Source organism: Microtus oregoni, unplaced genomic scaffold (assembly GCF_018167655.1).
Source record: "Microtus oregoni isolate MIOR12 unplaced genomic scaffold, Mior012 000091F_ref0000469, whole genome shotgun sequence".
NCBI lineage: Eukaryota > Metazoa > Chordata > Mammalia > Rodentia > Cricetidae > Microtus > Microtus oregoni.
The window spans coordinates 4,399,618-4,408,582 of NW_024544600.1; the positions used below are offsets into that span (position 1 = coordinate 4,399,618).

General features: G+C 41.2%; 1 pseudogene; it reads left to right on the forward strand.

The window, feature by feature from the left end:
• Nucleotides 1-209: 209 nt before the first annotated feature.
• LOC121442525 lies at nucleotides 210-348 on the forward strand (annotated as a pseudogene).
• Nucleotides 349-8,965: the final 8,617 nt, after the last annotated feature.

Here is an 8,965-nt window from a genome sequence, read left to right on the forward strand (position 1 = left end):
CTATTAAGACTTTCAATGTAAGCATTTTTATGCCCATGTCAGAAATAGATTATTAGAAATGATGCTTAAAAAAAGTATTCCTAATTAGTCCCAGGACAACCAGAACTGTACAGTGAAACCCACTAACAAAACAATAAAAATTTCAGCAATCTTGTTACCAGTGAAGAAATACTTCACAATAATTCTGCTTCTTTAGAAATAAGAATGTAATACCTACCTGGCAGGGTGGTTTCCTGGGGCAAGGCTTACCCACACACTCTGGATGTGCTGACCCTTGCGATTTCCCCCAGTTGGGGAAACTTGACTGCATAATTTATGGTAGCAGGTGACTGCATTCACAGTCTCCTCTAAAAACTATGTTGTTTATTATGAAAACTTGATTTCTGACCAATGGAATCGAATCGAAGACCCAGATACCAGTCCACACACTTATGAACATTTGAGTTTTGACAAAGAAACAAAAAATATAAAATGGAACAAAGAAAGCATATTCAACAAATGGTCCTGGCATAACTGGATATCAACATGTAAAAGAATGAAAATAGACCCATATCTATCACATACATAAAACTTAAGTCCAAATGGATCAAAGACCTCAACATAAAGCCAGCCACACTGAAAACTTGGTTTCTATCCTTTACCCATGGGTGTATGCCTTTAATCCCTACTGAGCCAAATAAGCAAATAGATTATACAATCTATTGTAACAGCTTTGGGGAAGTGCACCTCTCCTAGTGTTAAAAATCTTCCTTCTAGGCCCTGAAGGATACCACTTTTGTTTTGTTTGAGACAAGGTCTCACCAGTTAGCCCTGGCTGGCCTGCAACTTGCTTTGTAGATTAGACTGGCCTGAACTCAAAATAATCCACCTGCTTCTGTCTCACAAGTACTGGGATTAAAGGTGTGTGCCATCATGCCCCCCAAATGACCACTTTTGAAGTCATCTTTTTGAGATCTTATACATCTGAACTGTCAAGCATTATGAATATGTTTGGAGAAAAACAATGAAATAATTCCTAACGGAGTATTTCTTTTTTATTTATATTATGAAATACTTGGTAAGCAATTGTTTCATGTTAGCATATATATTCCAATTAATTTTTAAAATGCCTCTCAACTTAAAAGATTAGCTTCAACAGAACACGCCAACACCGTGCCTATAATTGGAGACACAGCCATGAGGAGGACATGGATCCTTCCCTCTCGGGTTGAGGAACAGACAAATTCAAATCCTAATGCTGCAGATACGCGACAAGAGTCATCCTTAAAGCCATAAGCTGAATTCCTTCCAAAATAGCCATGTACCTGTGCCTTCAGCGGTTCTTTGTTTTATCAATGTGGTTTGCTTAAATATTTGTGTCTGTCTAAAACTTGGTAGGCGATAGATATAGATAAGATCTCCATGCTCTCAAGGAACTTGTGATTGGCAAAACTTAGGTGCAACCATTAAAATGTAATAAATATTTACATTTTTTACACGGAAGTATAAACGGCCATGCCTCCAATAATAGGTACAGTGTTTCGCATATCCTATTCCAGCTAATTTTTGTTTGTTTGTTGTTTGCCTAGACAAGATTTCTCTGTGTAGTCTTGGCCTTCCTGGAACTCAATGTGTAGTCCAGGCTGACCTCAAACTCACAGAAATCCACCTGCCTCTGCCTCTCAAGTGCTGGGATTAAAGGTGTGTACCACCACTGCCCCATCAGTTTTAAGTAATTTTTTAAATTGATATTCTAAACATTAACTGAAACATATATGACACTCAAGAGAAAATTTGAGTGTGTTTCAAGGAAACAACCAGTATAGTTTTCCCCTTTTTTGGTGTTTTGAAACAGCCTCACTCTATGGCCCTGGCTGTCCTGTAACTCACAATATAGTTCAGACTGGCCTTGAGTGCAGAAATCGCCCTGCCTCTGCCTCCTGAGTGCTGGGATTAAAGGCATGCACTGTTGAGAGGAGCAGGCCACTTCCCTGCCGCCCCAGCTCCCGGCTGCCAGCTAGCTGTATACCCAAAATAATTACATGGAAACTGTATTCTTTTAAACACTGCCTGGCCCATTAGTTCCAGCCTCTTCTCGGCTAACTCTCGCACCTGGACTAACCCATTTCTAATAATCTGTGTAGCCCATGAGGTGGCTTACCAGGGAAGATCTTAACCTGTGTCTGTCTGGAGTGGGAGAATCATGGCGACTCCTTGACTCAGCTTCTTTCTCCCAGCATTCTGTTCTGTTTACTCTGACTACCTAATTTTATGTCCTATTAAAGGGCCAAGGCAGTCTCTTTATTTCTTAACCAATGAAACAACAGATAGAAAGATGACCCTCCTCCATCATTTCCCCTTTTTCTGTTTAAACAAAAAAGAAGGCTTTCATTTTAACATAGTACAATTACATATAGCAAAACAGTTATAATTCAAGAATTACAGTCACAATATTTATATCTATTTTATCTTTTCTCATAACAATGGAAAACTATAACTATCTATCCATTCTTCAATTCCATCAAAGACTCCAGAAGGATATAAAGCAAACAAGAAATTCAAAGCTCTAGAAATGACAGAGACATCTTGCTGCCTGGACAGTCACCCAAAGTTCCTCTGTACCGTTGGGGCATCCATCTTCGGCCTTCAGGCCCATAGTATCCAGAGACATTTTCATGAAGCAGGAAAATTCAAAGACAGGTCAGTCATTTTCTGCTGTGTCCTGCAGAATGTCCCGTAGATTCTTTCATAGATCAGGAACCCCAAAAGACCGTCTCACCTTTAGGCAAGTTCAGCAGTCCTCTCTCTGCGGGTTCTCTGTGTCCAGTTTATGCAACAGTCCAGGCAAGAACAGTTTCTTGCCCAAATGGTTATCCAACTCCATAAGGAGTGTCTTCGATGCCCATCTTCATCTTGTTTTTTTTTTTTTTAGACAGGGTTTCTCTGTAGCTTTGGAGCCTGTCCTGGCACTAGCTCTTGTAGACCAGGCTGGCCTCGAACTCACAGAGATCCACCTGCCTCTGCCTCCCGAGTGCGGGGATTAAAGGCGTGTGCCACCACCGCCCGGCGCCCATCTTCATCTTGAAGTAGATTGGTGCTGCCAGGAGCAGACGTGTCTCATTGTCATGAAAAGCCCTAAGTTATTAAAGCATTAAATGCCATATTCTGCAGTCTTTGAACGATATGAAGAATACCTATCTGAAATATATCTATGCACATCTAGAAAATCTAACTAACATGACTACAAGCTTGACCATTATTGATGATTATCCATTAACAACCTATATATGTTACATTTTTAAATGAACTGCACAATCACAATACCTTAATCAAGATCAGAAATACATATACATATAACAAAATTGACCTTAAAATCCAAACCAATGCAAATTATTCATACCTATATCATTTCCCCTTTCAATGTAAAAGAACATTAATAAACAATATTTGGGAACATGGGTGCAGTTTTTTCTCTCCAAACTGCTTCCTGCTGAATGGGGGCATCGTTAATTAGGTTTTTCATGGTATACTCTGTGTGCCAGGGTCATCTCAGTTGGCAGTTGAGTGAAGTAATTTTTTGAGAGTGGTCACAGCAACCCTTCAGGAGGGCGTGGTTCATCATACCATATTGGGATAGAAGCAATCCACAGGGTCTCATCCTCTGTGAAAACAAAAGAAGGACTTTTCCAAAGCATCATAACCTTAGATCCAAATTCTGAAGTCAAGATACCTTTAGAACATATGTGCAGGTTCAGCTTTGCAGCCCATATAATGAAATGTCTCTCTGTACTTAGCTCCTTCACAGTCAAAAATTTTAAAGAAAACACAATGTATATAATCCAGACTCTCTGTGAATTTTCCCTTTTTATGTGGCTTATTTTTCTTTATTTCTCTTAATCTATAACTATCTGTACTCTGTCTCTTTAAAGACTATACCCTTTTTTAAGACATTAACTTTATTCTTTATATTCTATTTCTTCTCTCTCCCAAGCCTACGTACATTCATCCAACAGTGTCTGAATCTGTTCTATTGTGAATCTGTAATTTTTTTACTATCCAGGAGCACTTTGTTTTGCGCCTATAAATCACTAAGCGCTTACGAATCTAAGCTGTGACATTCCTAGATCAAAAACAGGTACTGCGTGCTTGCCCCGCCCAGTCCAACATGGCGGAGCCGCTCATGCCTCTGATCCTTGCACATTGCACCACTAGCATGGCGGAGCCGCTTGTGCCTCTAAGCTGCCGCACGCAATGTCCCCCTTTTAGTCACACAGCAGTCTAGTTGCCATCAAACAAATCGTAGCACTTTACTCCAAATGCTCCATTCAAAGACTCTGTCTCCCGCAGGAGCCAGACAGAGATTGCAATGGCGGCACAGCCCAGAAAGCTGGCATTTTAAAACAGCCAGTTTTTTCCTGCTGCTGAGTCAGGAAAATTTCAAAATGGAGGACGTACCATTTTGTGCTAGTTCTGGGGCCGCCAGGTAGGAGCGGCACTCAGCACTTTAATTCTGAGACTGAGCGTGCAGCACAGAAATTCTTTTCATCCAAGTTACATCCAAATCTGACACGCAGAGCACTGCACAGTCTGAAAACACGTCTCTGTTGGCAGGAATCCGCCATGCTCTTCTGCCTGCCTAAGCCTGATTCTGCCATCTGCCCAGGTGCAGGAGAGGAGCACTGAGCCATCAGCACGGTCTCAGAGCACTCTCCTTCCGATCCCAAGTGGGAACACAAACATCCAGTCCCCTAAAAGCCATTGAAATTCTTTAAAGCCAGAGTTCACGCTAGCAGCACAGCCCCAAGAAGCTGCGCTTTAAAATGATGCAGCGTTTTTTTCTGCTACTGATGCCGAATCAGGAAATCTCTCTACAGCACGCCATCAACTAACAGCCAAAAGCTGTGTTAAACTCTGTTTATTTTCTCTGATTAAAATTAAGTTCTCTCAGGTTTTACGTGGAGTTCATTACCACACTGGGTGCCACTCTGTTGTAATAGAAGTGGCGGGCCGCTTCCAGCCACCCGGCTAGCTTTACCCGAAATAATTACACGGAAACTGTATTCTTTTAAACACTGCTTGGCCCATTAGTTCCAGCCTCTTCTCGGCTAACTCTCCCACCTGGACTAACCCATTTCTAATAATCTGTGTAGCCCATGAGGTGGCTTACCGGGGAAGATCTTAACCTGCGTCTGTCTGGAGTGGGAGAATTATGGCGACTCCTTGACTCAGCTTCTTTCTCCCAGCATTCTGTTCTGTTTACTCCGCCTACCTAATTTTATGTCCTATTAAAGGGCCAAGGCAGTCTCTTTATTTCTTAACCAATGTAACAACAGATAGAAAGATGACCTTCCTCCATCAGTGCACCACCATATCTGGAATCCAAAGCATTTGAACATTGGGTGTCATTGGGAATCATCAGACCTCTTTTTGAAAAACTTAAATTATTACATTTTTGTTCAGTGTGTGTGTGTGTGTGTGTGTGTGTGTGTGTGTGAGAGAGAGAGAGAGAGAGAGAGAGAGAGAGAGAGAGAGAGTTCATGCCAGAGACAAGTGTGGAGATAAGATGACCTTGCAGGATTTGGTTCTCTTCTTCCACCATGAGGGTCTGGGGGCATTGAACTCAGGTCATTAGACTTGGCCACAGGTGTCAGTACACATTAAGACATCTCACAGCTCCAGACAGGTCTCTTGGGGGACTAAAACACAAGAGTGAAGTCGAAAGTAAAGACGTGAGTGAGAGGAACGCCCATGAGCATCTACCTGGGCATTTGAATGCCAAGCCAAGCCACCATGGTGATGACCGTGGGGCTGAGCAGTGCTTTCAGACAGCACCACCTGAAGGGCTGGCTGATATCACTTCTGAGTCCACAGCTACTGAGTCAGCAAGTCAGAAGCACAGCTGAGAACCCACATCTTTAGAGGTCCCAGGTACCAGGTATATGCGGGTAATTCCAGGACTCGGGAGACTGAGGTAGGAAAACAAGGAGTTTGAGGTCAGCCTGGCTCTACATGGAAAGACCCTGTTTCAAATATAAAAAGCCATATAATCTCTCAAAATGAGTAACTCAAAAATATATCTATCAAGATCCATAGTTTTATTTTATATATATATGAATATCATAAACGATGAGACTCTTAGGAGATGGATAGACAAAGGAAGTGGCTCTAAAATATTCAAATTCAAAAGTTTAGAGTTTAGACAAAAACAGTGTATTTTAAACTCTAATCCTACTAGCCATCCTATTATAGTCATATTAGAAACCTAATAGCTAAGCAAAGCAATATTTCCCTTTTATGTTTCCTAGGGATTTATCCTGCAATAAAATACGCTATATTGAAAGAAGGACATTTGAGTCGTTACCTTTTTTAAAGTATATGTAAGTTACAAATTTAACCCCTTCATATTTGAATTTTAATCACCTTTGTGATGTTTTGATATCTGACTTGCAACTTCACTAGTAGGCAATAAGCTAGACTCAAAAAAAGACAAATATTGCATTTTTATTTGTTTGTTTGTTTTGGTGATAGGACAAGCCTGCTAAGGAAGTGTTCTGCCAATGACCTGCATTCCTAGATTTTATGTGTGTGTGCTAAAAATAGAAGCAGCACTATGCAGGGTGAGAAGGGAGTCTAGAAGGATGAAGAACAAAGAGGATACTGGGATAAAGAAAGCTAAAACATCACGTTTTTCTCAAAGATGGGCAATCAATCTAAAGTGTGTGTGTGTGTGTGTGTGTGTGTGTGTGTGAAAACACAGGAAAGTAAGGCTGATGTAGGAGGGAGGACACCAGCAGAGTGGAGTGGAGAGTAGGGGAACAGAAAAGAGCAAAGTACAATAAGAGACAGTTATGTATATAAAATTGTCAAGATGAAATCCATTATTTAGTACAATAACTAAAACTTTACTGCAAGTGAAAAGTCATAAAATTCTGTGCCAAATCCTTTTAGTCTGTAATCAGGACGAATATGAGAATTCTGCTGAGTCAGAGTGCATAGTGACAGCGCCAGTTCTCTTTCAGTGCAAAGGTTTAGCCATGGCAATGGTGGGTAAGATACTGCCGTAAAGTGCCAGACACCATAGCTGTTCCTCAATATCCCCCAGCATACAGGACAAACCTGCATGTCAGAGGTGCTAAAAACCCTCCCTTAGAGAAGTAGAAATCACTGACAAAAATGCTGAGCATTTACTGTGGCTAATGTATTCCATATGTAAATATGTATGCTGAGCATTTACTGTGGCTAATGTATTCCATATCTAAATATGAAATGATAAATTATAAGCCAGTATCGTCCTCAGATTTCTTTAGCAAATGGAGGAAGTATTGAATTTATGTTTAATTACATATAAATTAGAATCACCACAAATGCAAATGTTCTAGGGAGTATCTTTTCATTGACTTATGTCTCTTTTCTTTGCATTATTTTAGGAACCTTGGGTGCAATCTACTCACTGAACTGAGCTATGGAACATTTCAAGCATGGCATGGAATGCAGTTTTTACAGAAGTTGTAAGTGAAATAGAATATAAATACTTATTTGTGCGTTAAAACCCATGCAGATTCCCCAACTGTAAACCCTGTGTGAACTGTGGGTAGTTTGTCCCATTCGTTCTTTTCCAATGAGGAAACTAAAGCGCAGGAGGGCAGGAGACTTGTGTAAATTACAGGACACGATGAGCTTTCCTCATCCTGACCTTCAGCACGGGCACCACAAGTAACACCACGTGAGTAACACTGATAGGTATCGTCATGTTGCCCTCGTGCTGTGGCTCTGATGTGTGATGTTGTTTTTGGAAACCCGCTTGTGAGTTTCACTCTGATTCCCTCTCCCATGCACAGTTCCCAGCTGCTTGAATGGATGCCACATAGAAGTGCAAAGAGCAAATATTAACACCAACTACTCCAGGGAGCAAAAGGTAGAGGTGCTTTCCCAGAAATGGAAGGCTGAAAATTTGCCTTAGGAATTCTCCCCTCCTTATCCAGAACATTATTTCTCAGGACGCATATGCCTCTGAAGTCATGCATTATCTGTGGGTAAGAGGCATCTTGGCAGCATGGATAAGAGGGCATCTGCATTAAGCTATATGGTTGAAAATATCCATGAAGAAAATATGTTGCTCTATCCTGGCTCTATATAATACTTTTCTTCCTCAAGAAGAAAGTGAATTTTATTAGCTTTTATCTAAAAATCTGTATTTGTCAGGCATTGTGGCATATGCTTAAATACCAGCAGTTGCACTCAGGAAACAGAGGCAGGAGAATCGTAAGTTGGAAGGAGCCTTGGACTAATAGTAGACTCATGTCAAAAACAAAACAAAGCAAAAAATCCCACTTTGTGTGACGTTCAGTGGCCAGGAGGGCATTATAAAATCAAGAGGGATTTTCTGCTCTGGATCTGAGTTTGGGCGGCTGTAACCTGTCTGGTAGGTCAGAAACCCAGATTCACAGTTGGTTCCCATGGGAGGACGGGTTTGTGGTGTGCCGGGGCTGGATGAACTGTTCTGTAGATGTTCTTTGTATCAGACTCCCCTCTCCAGAACAATTTGTTAACTCCTAACTTTGGGGAAAGAAACCAGAGGGTCTGGCAGGTTAGGAAAGACTCATGCAGGCGCATGGACTTGTTATCTCTAGTTTGTGTTCATCTTGGCAGAAAGGGAGTTTGCTTCCTTGTGTTGAGATGAGCAAAACTAACTGGTATTGGACATTGATATTCACATGTTATCTGAATGGAACAATGGTACCTCTCAGAATTCAGTTACCATCACAGATTGGCTCAGTGAGGCAAGCATAGTGTGTGCTTGTAAGCCCAGCTGCTCAGATGCTGAGGAGGGAGGATGTCTTGAACCTAGGAGTTCAAGGCTGACCTGGGAAGGATAGTGAGAACTCATTAAAAAAAAAAGAAAAACAACTTGACAACAATTGTTGGTAGAGGCTGCTTATTCATTTCCTGGCTGCCCAGACCCAAAATAACCACTCAGAAACTGTAT